The sequence below is a fragment of the Hyperoodon ampullatus genome (assembly GCF_949752795.1).
Source record: "Hyperoodon ampullatus genome assembly, chromosome: 4".
NCBI lineage: Eukaryota > Metazoa > Chordata > Mammalia > Artiodactyla > Ziphiidae > Hyperoodon > Hyperoodon ampullatus.
Window position 1 is genome coordinate 126,795,116 of NC_136917.1, and position 17,482 is coordinate 126,812,597.

Sequence of the window (17,482 nt, forward strand, 5' to 3'; positions counted from 1 at the left end):
GTAGATCATGGGAAATGTGCTGATGGGGGACAGAGATGGTTCTGATGACTTTTGGAGGCTGTGGCATAAGAACAGTGCCCCCTTGAAGAAAATGGATCATCTAGGGAAGAAGTCAGTCCCATGGCAGAAAAGGAGGGCTTCAAATGTAAGCCTTAGACTGGGGCAGAAGAGAAATCTCCATTCCCTCTTTTGGACTTGACAGTTTGTCCAGGAATCTAAGTTGTGGAAATATTGGGGTCATTCTTAGAGGTAGAAGTGAGCTGGCCCCCAAGCAAGGAAATAGAATATGTACTCTTGGGGTTGCAGCCCCTGGTCTCTGATTGCCCCTTCGATTGGCAGGTTATTTTTCCTTCTCATTCTTCCTAAACTTGAGGAATTGGGTAGAGGCAAGGAAGAAATTAGTGTCCTCTTCTCTTGAGGGCAGAGCGACCATAGGGAGGGCTCATTAGTGCCCAGGGGAGTGTCATTCTCAAGAGGCCATTACCACTATCCCAGCACGGTGGGAAGTTGAAGAGGCCAAATACAAAGATGTATTCCTGAGCACATTTGAGACAGTGTTTGGGAAACTCAGGGGTAGCTGGGGGACGGTTTGAAGAGAGTTAGTTTCTAGCAACTAAGCTGAAGTGGTTTGTGTTTTTGTAAATTGTCCTGACTTAGTAATCACAGGCTGGGGCCAGGGACTTTTGGGTCACATTCATGGTCTTTTTGAATGTTTCTTGGTATTTTTATGCTCTGACCACATTCTGATGGGAAAAATACTTTATGCTACTTTCATGTGGAACTCTGAACAGGACAATTCAGTTCTGTACTTCCTGGAGGCACAGCCTGACACTACAGTAAGACTAATATAGTGAAAAAGAAGTGTTCCAACAACGTGCTTTGCTGTTGAAGATAGTAATGGTCAGAAACTCATTCCCAGAGGTAGAGATACTACAGAAAGCATAGAAAGGTTTTTAGGGCAATTAGAACAGGGGAAATATTACCATAAAATTGTGGTTGATGGGAAAGACAAAAATGAAAGGAGGAAATTGAAATCTGAGTAACAGGTTCAAATGTTCATTATTAACCAGGCCTTAATGAAACAGTCTATAGTTAATCAAAAGGGAATTAAAAGCTGAGGGCCTGGAAAGGCCCCAATAATTTAAGGGATGGGGGATTGTAAACATATAACTATTCAAGCTGGAAGGACAGGTTTAGGAAGCCCGGAAGATGTGGAGATAAAGTCCAACCACAAACTGAAGCACACCCGAATATTTACTGGCTTAATCTTGGAAGAGGCACCCACACTCTGTGCCCCTATGACACAGTTTTAGAGGGGTAACTGTTTTCTTGGCTTGGGTAAATAGATTTGTAACCCCAGGAAGAAATAATGAACTGATAAATCAAAAACTTATAGTTTAATATTTTTATTTTAAATCTAGGAAAACATTTAGTAACTAGGCTTGTAATCAAGCCACTTTTATATATTCCATTTGCATTTTAGGCTTAAGAGGATTTGAGCTCCTAAATTTAAAGATTTGGTTTATTAGATATATAAAATTGCTTATGAGAAAGATTTTTCTTGTTTTTTGTACTGACTTGTCAGGTGAGTTTTTTGTCATTGTAATTTAGGATGTCTAAGAGAATCTGATTAATTAAATGTATAAATAGCTAAATATTTATAAGAGGTACCAAATATAAGCAATATATAAGCATCAATCAAAGGAGAAGTATAAATGATTGTTCTTATTTGGGTATAAAAGTTCATAAAGAAAAATAGATTTAAAAATATATTTTAATAAACTGAATAGTAATCAAAACATAGCAATATGCTTTTCTGGACACAAAAGCCGTTTTGGATAATAAAAGCTTACTTGGATCTCAAGTGGTTTATTGTGGCTCCACTACTCCCTTGCTTGTGACATTTAGCAAGTTATTCAACCTCATTGTTTCTTTTTCCTCACTGTAATATGGAGATAATAGTAGGAGTATTTCATGGGGTTGTTATGAGACTTAAATGAGGTATACAGTAAAGCACTTAGAACAATATTTGGTATATACTAGGTGTACAATAAATAAATATAGCTCCACATCTCTGCTGTGGCACTGGAAAAAGTTCTGGAAAAGGGCCCCAGAGATGGAGGGGCCAGGATGGCTCTGGTTTGCAGCACTTGAGTCTTCCCCTGATTCTTCTCCTCAGCAGTTACTTGGCTTTTGAAACTCATCTATTATAACATATATAACATTCTTTTACTTGAATAGTTTAAAATCATCTGCACTGTAGTAACAAAGTCCTGAAAAGAAAAACACAGATACATGGCTCTGCAGGGACATTTGTACATATTGGTGATGGGCTTACCATAAGCAAACCTATAAAACATATGAATGATAAAAATATTTGACTTCTCAGGTAAAGTTAAGGATTGCTGCTGTGTTCACTGGATGGCAACAATTTGGTTAATGCATGTGATTACAACAGTAAATTGTATGGAGAAATCAGGTATGGAAACAGTGCTTGTGTCAAAGCTGAATTCTGTTTTGATTTAAAAAGAGACATGGGCAAGCTGTATTCATGGTTCATCCTCTCCTATACAAGGAGGGTAGAGAGAGTGAGCTGAAGGGAACTTGGATAATAAAGAGCCACATCCTAGGACTTTCCTGGTGGCACAGTGGTTAAGAATCCATCTGCTAATGCAGGGGAAACAGGTTTGAGCCCTGGTCTGGGAAGATCCCACATGCCGTGGAGCAAACTAAACCCGTACACCACAACTACTGAGCCTGCTCTCTAGAGCCCACGAGCCACAACTACTGAGCCCACGTGCTTTAGGGCCTGTGTGCCACCACTACTGAGCCTGCATGCTGCAACTACTGAAACCTGCACACCTGGAGCCCGTGCTCCATAACAAGAGAAGCCACCGCAATAAGAAGCCCATGCACCGCAAGGAAGAGTATCCCCCACTCACCACAACTAGAGAAAGACCACGCACAACAACGAAGACCCAACACAGCCAAAAAAACAAAAAAAGAAAGAGCCACATCCTACATTCTACCCACATCAGAAAATCTTTGTGTTCTACCAGATATTGGAACTACACGGGAGGAGGGAGATAGGTTACTATCAGATATCAAATAGCAAATTAAACTAGCTATTTGTGTAATGGTTAACACTGCACTGCAACTCAGGTAGACATTTTATTAAGCCTGAAGAAGGCGAGAATGTAGTTAACTAAATCTGTGGTTAAAAGACTCATGGAATGTGGGAATCACAAAATCTGTCACTTGATTGTTGCTTATTTTGAATTACCAGTCCAACTGTTACTACAAAATCATAGAATCACATGACACTTCACCTGTTTCAAGTCATCCACATCCTTCTAATACAGCTTCTCAACAAAACTAATTTGATTTTGCTTTTCATAAAGACTCTCAGGGAAGAGATTTTATGACTTCCCTTGTTAGTGCTTTCATAGCTGTCAGCCTATATCACTAGGTAATCTTTCCTGGTGTCTCTTAGGAAATCCCAAAAATTAATGAGTAACTAAATCTTGCTCCTGAGTGGGAGGGAAGGATAATGGAATATGAGTCTGCTGAACCAAGGGTGAATGGAGCTTCAGTTTATTTGATGTCTGAGCTTCCAGAAGTGGTGAGGCAACTTCTGTAGGTGAATCACAGACTAGGAGGAGATGTGGTTGGCCCTGACACACCCACTTTGTTTCAGGGAGAGTCAAATGGAACTGTGCCAGAGAGTACTACTGTAAAACATAACAGAACCTCAGCTCACTCTGGAACACTTTAGAAAATTGGAGACAGCCATGGACGTGGTATTCATCATTAAAAAAATTTCACTGTAGAGTAAAGGGACCTTAAGGGATTCTTCCTTATTTTTAAATGTATATTCAATTTTCAATGACTACTTTGAAATTATAACATATAGTTCAAAATAGAATGGCTTATTAAACAGTCAGTTTGCTGAGTCAGGGTTGGGGCAGATGGGACTGTTTTAGAAATGGCTGAGGTGGTGACATCATATGTCATGGCCATTAAGGTGAGGAAATAAGGAAATACTCCAATGTCTTCAAATGGCAGCTACTCAAGAAAAAAAAAAAGGTCAGATACGGATACAGATTGAAAATCAAGTTAAAATAAGGTTAAACAACTCTTGGTAACTTAGTTAGTGGCAGAGAAGTGTTAAACAGCCATTTAAACACTGGAGAAAATTTCTAAGAGAATTATGGCAGTTTCTAAGCTGGGGCTCGAGGAATGACGGATTGGGCCAAACCAGGAAAATTAGGGGGCAGAAATCTGTTCTACAAGACAAGGTTGTCACTCTCACCACTATTATTGAACATAGTTTTGGAAGTTTTAGCCAAACAATCAGAGAAGAAAAAGAAATAAAAGGAATCCAAATTGGAAAAGAAGAAGTAAAGCTGTCACTGTTTGCAGATGACATGATACTATACATAGAGAATCCTAAAGATGCTACCAGAATACTACTAGAGCTAATCAATGAATTTGATAAAGTAGCAGGATACAAAATTAATGCACAGAAATCTCTTGTATTCTTATAGACTAATGATGAAAAACCTGAAAGAGAAATTAAGGAAACACTCCCATTTACCACTGCAACAAAACGAATAAAATACCTAGGAATAAACCTATCTAAGGAGACAAAAGACCTGTATGCAGATATAAGACACTGATGGAAGAAATGGAAGATGATACAAACAGATGGAGAGAAATACCATGTTCTTGGACTGGAGGAATCAACATTGTGAAAATGACTATAATACCTAAAGCAATCTACAGATTCAGTGCAATCCCTATCAAACTACCAATGACATTTTTCACAGAACTAGAACAAAACATTTCACAATTTGTATGGAAACAAAAAAGACCCTGAATAGCCAAAGCAATCTTGAGAAAGAAAAACGGAGCTGGAGGAATCAGGCTCCCTGGCTTCAGACTATACTACAAAGCTACAGTAATCAAGACAGTATGGTACTGGCACAAAAACAGAAATATAGATCAATGGAACAGGATAGAAAGCCCAGAGATAAACCCACGCACCTATGGTCAATTAATCTATGAAAAAGGAGGAAAGGATATACAATGGAGAAAAGACAGTTTCTTCAATAAGTGGTGCTGGGAAAACTGGACAGCTACATGTAAAAGAGTGAAATTAGAACACTTCCTAACACCATACACAAAAATAAACTCAAAATGGATTAAAGACCTAAATGTAAGGCCAGACACTATAAAACTCTTAGAGGAAAACATAGGCAAAACACTCTATGACATAAATCACAGCAAGATACTTTTTGACCCACCTCCGAGAGAAATGGAAATAAAAACAAAAATAAACAAATGGGACCTAATGAAACTTAAAAGCTTTTGCAAAGCAAAGGAAAGTATAAACAAGAGGAAAAGACAACCCTCAGAATGGGAGAAAATATTTGCAAATGAAGCAACTGACAAAGGATTAATCTCCAAAATTTACAAGCAGCTCATGCAGCTCAATACCAGAAAAACAAACAACCCAATCGAAAAATGGGCAGAAGACCTAAAGAGACATTTCTCCAAAGAAGATATACAGATTGCCAACAAACACATGAAAGGATGCTCAACATCACTAATCGTTAGAGAAATGCAAATCAAAATTACAGTGAGGTGTCATCTCATACCAGTCAGAATGGCCATCATGAAAAAATCTACAAACAATAAATGCTGGAGAGGGTGTGGAGAAAAGGGAACCCTCTTGCACTGTTGGTGGGAATGTAAACTGATACAGCCACTATGGAGAACAGTATCGAGGTTCCTTAAAAAACTAAAAATAGAACTACCTTACGACCCAGCAATCCCACTACTGGACATATACCCGGAGAAAACCATAATTCATAAAGAGTCATGTACCACAATGTTCATTGCTGCTCTATTTACAATAGCCAAGACATGGAACAACCTAAGTGTCCATTGACAGATGAATGGATAAAGAAGATGTGGCACATATATGCAATGGAATATTATACTCAGCCATAAAAAGAAATGAAATTGAGTTATTTGCAGTGAGGTGGATGGACCTAGAGTCTGTCACATGGAGTGAAGTAAATCAGAAACAGAAAAGCAAATACTGTGTGCTAACACATATATATGGAATCTTAAAAAAAAAAAAAGTCTCTGAAGAACCTAGGAGCAGGACAGGAATAAAGATGCAGACGTAGAGAATGACTTGAGGACACAGGGAGTGGGAAGGGTAAGCTGGGACAAAGTGAGAGATTGGCATGGACACATATACACTACCAAATGTAAAATAGATAGCTAGTGGGAAGCAGCTGCATAGCACAGGGAGATCAGCTAGGTGCTTTGTGACCACCTAGAGGGGTGGAATGGGGAGGGTGGGAGGGAGGGAGATGCAAGAGGGAGGAGATATGGGGACATATGTATAAGTATAACTGATTCACTTTGTTATAAAGCAGAAACTAACACACCATTGTAAAGCAATTATACTCCAATAAAGATGTCAAAAAAAACCTAACAAACTAGTGAATATAACAAAAAAGTATGCTCACAGATATAGAGAACAAACTAGCAGTTACCTGTGGTGGGGGAGGGGCAATATAGGGCTGGGGGAGCAGGAGGCACAGACTTTTGTGTGTAAGGTAAGCTCAAGGATATATTGTACAACATGGAGACTATAGCCAATATTTTGTCATAACAGTAAATGGAAAGTAATCTTTAAAAATCATATAAAAAAAAAAAAGAAATGTTGTCTAGTAAAGAACCCTAGAATAAGGCCAAAGGATAGGGGATTAGTCCAAGTAGGGTTTGGAGGTGGAGTGAGGAAAAAAGATAGGCAAGATCTAAGTATCAAGAGCATAGTTTCAATTCAAACCCCAAGTTCAGGTTTCAGTCTTAGTAAAAGCTGTGAAGACAACAGCCAAAAGTTCCAAGTGGCAGAAAATCAACACAGATCCAGACAAGTAGGAGAGAGCCACCCTGGTCTTTAAGGTGCTTTGGTGCAAATTAGTAAAAGCCACCCCTTCTTCTGGGAGATGGTGCTCAATGTCAAGTCTCAAGGACTGGTGAGTGAATTGTAGGCTGATGTCAGCTTCCAAAAACCAGGGCCCACATGTGGGACCCAACTACACAAATGTGCACAGTGGCTCTGCCAGAGCAATTGCATCAGTGTATCACCACATCATTAGTTCTCATCCTAGGACCCCGGTACATACCCACTGATTCACAGTTTCTGGGGGTAGGGTCCTGGAATCAGTATTTTGTCCCTTAAGATAAAAATGTATTTTATATATATATATATATACACGTGTGTGTATGTGTGTGTGTATATATATGTATATAAAGTATTATATATATACACACACATACATATATGTATTTATTTTTTGCAGAAGTAGTACCTGCCTATGCCTCTTGAAGTGAAAATGAAACAAGAATATGCATGAAGACAAAACTGAAAGCCTACCTTCCTCTTTCTACCCCACCCCCAAGGCCCTAGGATTAGCTACTCCTGATAGATTTTGTTTGTGCCTATAAAAATGTATTTGTATTATCTATATTAATGTCTCATACAGGATAAAAAAATTGTGAAGTAGTATTCACAAGGTTTCCCTATGCATTTCCCACTCTTCTCACCATGAAAAAAAGAATTTTTGCCTACTTGGAACTCAGGATTTTGGTTGCTAGAAAATGAGCTAAAGGAGACATCGAACTTGAAGGAGCCTGAGATGATTCTATCAGTCAGGATCCTGGCAGGAATCAGATGGCACACTCAAGCTGGGGCACAGAGAAGAGCTTAATTGAAGGACTGTTTACAGAGGGGTGGGCAGGGTTTAAAGAAGCTACCCAGAGGTGTGGAAGTACCCCGGGGCTAATAACACCTGGGAGCTGCTACCACCTCCAGCCACATGGGGCAAGGAGTGCTGGCTGTTGCTGCTGGGACCCAGGCTGACAACTCAGCAGGGAGCGATCTGAGGGGTAAAAGCACTTGACCTCCCTCTCCTCGCTTCCTTCTACTTCCTGCCAAGTCTTCCCACTGGCCCAGCTCAGTTGGAAGCCAGAAGGCAAAGGGGCCTGGTGATATCATCCATTTAGGTCAGCCTCAGAGCAGGCCACAGAGCAGGAGAGCAAAGGAGGCTGGAGGGGCAACTGGAGGATATCCAGCGCAACGTGTTTCTGAAAATATATATCTTAGCAGGCAGGAGAAGTGACGGAAAACATTGCCAGAGCCCTGTATGAAAAGAAAAAGAGGGGTTGGGGTATTTAGAGAAAGCAGAAGATCCTTTAGTGACAGATCACTATGCTGTTGCTGCTGGTGCTGGGGTGTGTGTGTGTGTGTGTGTGTGTGTGTGTGTGTGCATGTGTGTGTGTGTGTGCATGTGTGTGTGCGTGTGTGTGTGTGTGTGTGTGTGAGAGAGAGAGAGAGAGAGAGAGAGATAAAAGAGATTTTAAAGAAAGTTGCCACAGATTATAAATTGAATGCTCTTTAATGGTTACAAGACACTGTTTCTTTTTCAAATATTCTGGTTTTGTTGGAATGCTGGTTTACTTTTTTCCCTTCAAATATGTACAGGGATTTTTATACAAGGAGGTTCATTATGGCATATCCTTAGGTGCAGAGAAAAAAACTAGAAGGAGATATAAAAAAATGTTCACTGATTTAATTTCTAGAAAATGGAATTATAGCTGACTTTTATTTCTTATTTTGTGCTTTTTAGCATTTTCCAAACTTCTGGCCATAAAGATGCATTATTTTACAGTAACTCAGTCTTGGGCCTAGATCCTTTTCCTTTCTTTATCTTTACTCCCTCTAGGTGATCTCATCCATTCGCACGGGTTTGAACATCATCCATATGCTGAAAACTCCCACATTTACATTTCTAGCTCTGACTTCTCTCCTGAGGTCCAGACTTATTTGCCAACTGCTCCCTGACATCACCCCTGGGTTGTCTAATAGACATCTCAAAGTCAACATGTCTGAAACAGAGGTCTCGACTTAACCCCCTCTCCTCTAATTGCCTGATCTCTCCTTTCCCAGGACTAGGGATTTAAAAATTATATTTTGCATAGTCAATCCACATGTTACAAAACATAAAAGGTACAAAAGGTTAATCATTGTAAAAGATGTTCCTGTCCTAACCCAGGTTTTGTTTCCCTGTTCCCTATCGAGTTTTCCTTCCCTAAAACATTGTCTGAATTTTTATCTTCTTTGCACATACGAATATATGTGAATATACATTTTTATATTTTTAAATTTTACATAAAAGTTAGCTTTTTTTTTTTGCGATACGTGGGCCTCTCACTGCTGTGGTCTCTCCCGTTGCGGAGCACAGGCTCTGGACGTGCAGGCTCAGCGGCCATGGCTCACGGGCCCAGCCACTCCGCGGCATGTGGGATCTTCCCGGACCAGGGCATGAACCCGTGTCCCCTGCATCGGCAGGTGGACTCTCAACCACTGTGCCACCAGGGAAGCCCCAAAGTTAGCATTTTTTATCCACTGCTCAGCAGCTTGTATTTTCTCTTAACAGCCCCTCTTGGAGATATTTCTATCTATACCAGTATAGATAGAGCAGTTCATTCTTTTTAATATCTGCATAGCATTCCATTATGTGAATAGGGTTAATTTTTTTTTAAACAAGCCCTTATCCTGAGGCTACATTATTTGCATTCCAGTTATATTATGTGTGGTAAAAAATTATACCATATCAGGATTACTATTATATAACTGTCTTTTTTGACCCATCAATATATAGTGGGCATTCTTCCATATTAGTGCCCACAGAGCTACCACTTTTTAAAAAAATCACAGCCTTCACATTTTATAATATGAATGTGCCATAATTCACCCAACCACACCTTTGTTTATGAGCACTTGGTTTTTGGTAGTCTTTTGCTTTCATAAGCAATAGTGTGATGGACATCTCCCTCCAATTCCCTGTGGTAGTGTTCACCACACCTTATTTCTTTTTCTCCAGAGCACACAGCTAGTCTACATTTCCCAGGCTCCTTTCCAGGTAGAGAGAGCAAGTTCTCGTCATCCAGTTCTGACAAACAATACGGGTCAAAGTGTTGTTTTCCACTTCTAGACCTGGTCCATAAACATCTCCCACACCATCCTCTGTATGTTCTCTTTCCCCAACTTCCAACTTAATGGAGGGGACTCCAAGGACCTAGAGAAGAATGGAGTCACCACGTAGCTCTCTAAATGACGTGTGAGCAGAGCCCCCCTGTTGACTTGCATTGGGCCTGTGATATGAGCACAAAATACACACATTATATTGAGCCACTGAGATTTTAAAGGATATTTTTCGCTTCAGTTTGTCTATCCTAAATAATACGCACATATCTATGCTTCTACACAGAAGCATTAGAGGCATCTATTTTTGTAGGATGAATTTTGAGAATCACTAAGCCTAAATGGCCTAAATATTTAAAATTTGACATTTATTGTCAGTTTGTTCTCCAAAAAGTGTACATTAGCTTATACTCCCTCCATAAAAGCATGAAAATGGGCAAGGAGAATGAAAATATCTCTTCTATTTATTTTATAAAATAGGTATGAAGGAGTAATTAAAGTGGAATCTAAAAAAAATATTAAAGCTTTAACATTGCAATGACATTAAAGGTTTAAATGGTAAATATACAGATTTGTATTGTCTAAAAGATTATTGGTTGCCAGTGTTGATGGGGGTGAGAGAGTATCTGCATTTAGTTAAAGAGCTCTCTAGGTGATTCTGATGCCAGGTTTGGAAACCACTAGCCTGATGTGTTGTGGATTTCAAGTGGCTAAATGCTGTGTATTCAATGGTGCCCCTCATAAAATATCATGGACTTCATATATGTCAATAGAAGAATCTTTTCTAGCTTGTCTCAATCTAGAAGTTGTACTTCTACTCTTTTTGCCTCTAGCAGGCTTTAGAAGTAATCCTATCATCATAACACAGATAGAATAGTGCGTTAGGGGCAGAGAGCCCTCAAAGCACTAAGAGCTGTAGGACTGAATGAATAGATAGAGAAACAATCCCAACATAGCAGCTCACTAGTAGCAGACATTTTGCAGAAGTGTCTTGGTGAAAAGCAAAGATTTTTTAGAAATCAACTGAGGAACACTTTGTCTGAATTTGTTCAAAATTCAGAAGAAAATATAGACAACCAAAAGCAGGAATTGATTGATTATTTTCCACAGTCAGTACTGGCCAGTACAATTCAAGAAGGTAATCATGTCTTTAAAGAAGAAATAATCAGCAGAAACTCATCAAATACATAAAGGAAAAGAGAACTAGACCAGAGCAGATTCCATTCCCTACTCAACATCTGCCAGAAGGATTTATTAAATCCTAGTGAGAAAAAAATGGAAGTTAAAATTGGAATTCTAAATGTGCGTGTATATATATATATATTTTTAAAATGACTATATTGCAAATTGTACATGGGTCTTATTTTCTCAGTGTGGGCTGGATTCTCAATTAATCCTATAATTACCTTTAATAAAATCCCAAGTTAATTCTTATAGATATTCTTATCAGACTGGGAACACATGCAAACCTAGCTGACAAGTGCAGTGATGACAAGTGATTCTGGTGCTTTTTTAGATCAACCACATGCCTTTGAAAATGGTGTCTTTATAAGACATGTTTCTGTCAATGGCATACATTTTCCATAGGCTCTCAGCTTTGGAAAGATCTGGTGGCAGTGTTAACTCCCAGTCATAGGCAGGCTGGGATTCAAAGACATAAAATCAATTTGTTAGTAGGAGGGTTCTGGGATGCCCAGAAAGGACTGTGCTGTAGAGGTAAATGCTGGGTCATTGACATGGTCAAAGAACAATTGGAAAGGCTGATTTGACATTAAGCTACCTATCTGGGGTTCCTTACTCTCCCAGGTTAACAACCTGGGAGAGTAAGGAACCCCAGTATTGAACTCAGAGGCTGAGGGAGGAGAACATTTGATAGCTCTAATTTTAAATATTGGAGGACTGCAGGGATAGGTGTCTGGGTGTCTTGCTGGAGTACACTAGGTGTCTTATTTTATTTTATTTTTTGGTGTAGTACTTTCTGGAAGACTGGGAGAAAAGCAGAATTTTGATTTTCAGCTCTGAAATAGCTATATACAGTTATATACTGTACAGATACTGTAGGAGATAAACACATATTCCACCTTCGTCTTTTATTATAAAACCCCAATTTTTGTAGGTAATTTATCTTCTTCCACTCTACCTTGCGCTTCATGAAGCCAGTCTTGGTAATTCTGTTTCTATTGCTACTGATTGGTTTAGGAATAGCTATGTGATTCAGTTCTGAGCCACTGAGATTTGAGGAGACACTGGCAGGGAAGTTTCGGAGACAGGTTTCCTTCTTCTTAAAAAGAGGCACTGGAAGAACAGATATAATTATTCATATATGGCAGCCATCTTGCAACCATGAGGCAACTAGACTGAAGACAAAGTCAACATGAGAGAATGGTAGAGAACAGAGCTGGGAAGTACTTGCATCCTTCATGGGACCCTGAGCAATTGAATGGAGCAGCCCTGGGGCTGCCTGTCTTATGTGATATAATAAATGTTCATTGTTTAAGGCAGTCGAGTCAAGCTTTCTGTTACTTGCAGTTAAAAGCCAACTATCTGATACTTTCCTAAGAAAAGTCCCCACAAATCACCTGATGGCAGTGTCTTGATAGAAAGTGCATGGTTCTAAGAAGGAAATGAAAGGTCTTGTTTAGACTCTGTCACAAAATTGTAAAAGGACTTCCATTGTTTGTTAGGGAAAGCTTCAAGAGGTTTCCATAACTTTTAGAAATTCTGAAGACAACTGTGAGCGTGTGTGTTATGTATTCATGATTTTAAACTTAATGGAGAGCTCTTTTCGTACTTTTGTCTTATCAGTACAAATGAATGTTTCAAAGCCACTGCATTTATTATTTCTTGAAAAGGCACTAGATGAAGGAATGAAGATGGCTAATGTCAGTGAGTGCTCACTAAGCCCTGGGCATATGCTAAGTGCTTTACATAAGTTATCTTCATTGTTCTTCAAAACAATCCTATGAAGTAGGTTCTATTATCATTCCCATTTTACCAGGGAAGACATTATGGCTGAGAGAGTTTATATAACTTGACTAAAGTCACAAGTAAGTAGTAAGTACTGAGGTCTGAACCCGAGGTCTTTGTGACTCTAAACACCAGACACTGAAGTCTTACACTGGGCACAAGGACATATTGGCCACTTTCCAGAGTCTTCCTTTGGTTGTTTTCCTTCACAGACCCAGAAGCAATGTCTGGAGGTTCCCTTGTTAGTTATGCAAACAGTCAATCTGGTTACACAATAAAGGAGAGAGGCCAATTCTGGCACTAATTTTAGGGCAAACCACAGATGTCTTTGATGTTTTCATTGTACATGAGAACACAGCCAGTGATCTGACAGCTGCTGGCAGCTCTGATCAAATATGCAGAATATTAAGGCAGCTTTATCTCAGCGCCTAATTACAGCTGGTACAGAGGAAATTTATTTTGCAAAGGGGGAGATGTCAAGTGGTATAAATGCAATATAAAACCATATATGATTGCCTCATTCTATTTTCTCAGGGCTGTCCAATTACAGAGCATTTTTGGTAAAGTGTTTATTAAATGATTTTCCCCTCAACTTTATTTTAAATATTATTGGAACAGCTCAACTGCCTTATTGTCTTATACTTCAATTTATTTTCTTCAATATAAAATATATCCAGTACTTAATTTCAAAAATAAATGTAATTATGACATTCTTGTCCAGTCTAGACTTTTATACCCACATAACAATGTAATAGGACCATAATTTAATGTCTTTTACTATCAAAAATTGTTTCATATTAGTAATGACAGAGAAATGGCTTTATAATGCCAAAAAGAGACAAAGAGCTAATAGTTGGCTACTTCAAGTACCCGTAATTATAGCTGGATGAGGCTCTGCTTCACATGTTTGGCCAAAGATGCTGCAAGCTATGTGAGGTTGGAACAAATGTGCCCAGATTTCCTTCAGGGAAGGGCTTGTTGCCCAGCTGTGGGAGGGCACTCCAGCCGTTTGCTCCTTCAGGATCTGCCTCAGCTGTAGAGACAACCTCATGATGCCATGCCATTCCAGGGACTGAGTGAAGAGGGGTACAAAGACCCAGCACTCAGCCTGGTATGGGAGACTCTGCGGGGCAAGTCTCCCTCTAGAGCTCTCCCTCTGCTCAACCTTCCTCCTTCCCCTTCCTTTCAGTGCTGATCTCTCATAAACACCTTACATCCCAGATTCCATCCCTGCATTTCTCAGCATCTGCTTGTAGAGAACCCAGCCTGTGACACCATATAAAGTGAATCACCTTAAAACAGTTCTACTTCTGGGGGGATGATCTTTCAGCCATTGTTTGGAAGTAGACTGTATGTTGAGTTAAAAGTCCATTGATGACTTTCATTATTAAATTGACACATTAAAATTTATCAATTAGTTAGATACCAGAAATTTAATGTTTCTCAACATACTGAAATGCATTGCTAAAACAGTACTCTTTAAAAAAAAAAACCTTTCTCGACTTCATTGTAGCATCTGACTCTCTAAGCCCCTCTGTCCTTAAACCTTTTCCCTTTCATTTAAAAGAAAAAAACATACTTCTGACTGTTCCATTATAATTGGTGCTTGCTGCCTGCTTTATGATGCTGTACCCCAAGATTCTGTTCTTGGCCTTTGCTTTTCTAGTCACTTTTCCCAGAACACTTATCACATGACTTCAACATCTGCTTAGACGCTGGTTATGTCCATTTTCGAGTTTATGATTCAGGCCTTGTCGCTGAGCTCCAGAGCCATATAATTTCCCCAAACAAAAATACCCCGAATGGAATGTTTTATCTCCACATCCTTCCTTCCAAAACACCCCAAAATGTAAATAATGAACAATGGCAACACATTCATCCTCCAATAGTCCTGTATCCATGAATAGTACCGCTACTCACCCTGTGATCTTAGCTTGAAATATGGGAAACAACCTAGACTTCCTCCCAGAATCTCTCCATATCCAAGCAGTCCTGAGACCTTAGATTCTCCCTTCTAATCAACTTGAGTCATTTCACCTCTTTCTTTCCACTGTCTTTTATCCTCTCTTCCATGGGTGGCTTAAAGTCTCCAATATAGATAGTCCTATAGCCCTTCTCCTTAAACCCATCCTTTTTTTCTCTACCATCTGATCAAGCTATGTCACTGCTGAAAATCTCATGGCTGCCAGCTTAACACACAAGGTCCTTAATGATATGGGCCTTATCTATCTAGTCTCATTGTCAGTCATTTTTCAGGGTCTACCCTGAGCCCTGGGGATAAACACATCAGTCAGAGCCACGTTCTGGTGCCTTAGCAAGATGCGGTTCCTTCTGCCCTCTGCCATATGACCCAGCAATCCCACTACTGGGCATATACCCTGAGAAAACCATAATTCAAAAAGAATCATGTACCAAAATGTTCATTGCAGCTCTATTTACAATAGCCAGGAGATGGAAACAACCTAAGTGTCCATCATCGAATGAATGGATAAAGAAGATGTGGTACATATATACAATGGAATATTACTCAGCCATAAAAAGAAACGAAATTGAGCTACTTGTAATGAGGTGGATGGACCTAGGGTCTGTAGTACAGCATGAAGTAAGTCAGAAAGAGAAAGACAAATACCGTATGCTAACACATATATATGGAATCTAAGAAAAAAAATGTCATGAAGAACCTAGGGGTAAGACAGGAATAAAGACACAGACATACTAGAGAATAGACTTGAGGATATGGGGAGGGGGAAGGGTAAGCTGTGACAAAGCGAGAGAGAGGCATGGACCTATATACACTACCAAACGTGAAATAGATAGCTAGTGGGAAGCAGCCACATAGCACAGGGAGATCAGCTCGGTGCTTGCTTTGTGACTGCCTGGAGGGGTGGGATAGGGAGGGTGGGAGGGAGGGAGACGCAAGAGGGAAGAGATATGGGAACGTGTGTATATGTATAACTGATTCACTTTGTTGTAGTGCAGAAACTAACACACCATTGTATAGCAATTATAATCCAATAAAGATGTAAAAAAAAAAAAAAAGGAATATGCTTTCTGTTCCCCCTTATCCTCTTCAACTGGCTCTTCCCCATCCTTCAAAACTCAGCTCCTGCTGAGACCACTTTTGGAAAGTTCTTCCCAGACCCTTCTCCCCTCACACCTGAGCACATATCTATCAAGGCATTTATCATATTGTGAAGGGATTTGTTCATTCAAACTGGTCTACAAAACTCTTTGAGAACAGGGGTTATACTTTATAAGAGTTTATATCAGGATATATAGCATAGTGCCTATCACATAGTAGGCTTCATAATGTGTTTGTGAGATGAATGGAAATGAAGTTGTTTAAAAATGTACTTACTTGGGCTTCCCTGGTGGCGCAATGGTTGAGAGTCCGCCTGCCGATGTAGGGGACATGGGTTCGTGCCCCGGTCCGGGAGGATCCCACATGCCGCGGAGCGGTTGGGCCCGTGGGCCATGGCCGCTGGGCCTGCACGTCCGGAGCCTGTGCTCCACAGCGGGAGAGGCCACAACAGTGAGAGGCCCGTGTACCGCAAAAAAAAAAAAAAAAGTACTTACTTTTCAATGAACCATTGTAATGGTAGATTTGTAAAATGCACATGCACATATTGACATTTTACCATGTCAACTCTTGGCACATTTTAGAAAAGGTTTTTATCAATACTATGTATCACACACACACAGATTAGCAGAATTTACATTGGCTTTTACTTTAAAAATTATCTATAACAAAATTATTGATATATAAATTATATGTAATATAAAATTATTTTCAGATAATTTTATAGTATATGCTTTATTATATTTATATATTATATAATATAAATTATTTCTAGATATTATGACATTTATATATAATAACGTATACCTTATATACTTTATTATTTATTGTATATGTATATATATATATTTTTTGGTTGCATTGGGTCTTCATTGCTGCATGCAGGCTTTCTCTAGTTGTAGTGAGCAGGGGCTACGCTCTCCGTTGCTGTGCGTGGGCTTCTCATTGCGGCGACTACTCTTGTTGCAGAGCACGGGCTCTAGGTGCGTGGGCTTCAGTAGTTGTGGCATGCGGTCTCAGTAGTTGTGGCTCGCAGGCTTAGTTGCTCTGCGACATGTGGGATCTTCCCGGACCAGGGATCGAACCTGTGTCCCCTGCATTGGCAGGCAGATTCTTAGTCAGGGAAGTTAAGCTGCATCCCCCAGGGAAGTCCTTATTGTATATTTTTAATATAGATTTCTATAGCTATATAATATGTGTTATAAAATTATTTATATAGATAATTTTAAAAAACTATTATTATAGGTAATTTTAAATGCAATATAAAATTATTTTAACATAGTTTTGAAAAGAAAAGCCAGTCTACATTGGCTAATGATCTACATTGGCTAATAATCTACATGTTGCTAATGAGGACTTTTGAGTAG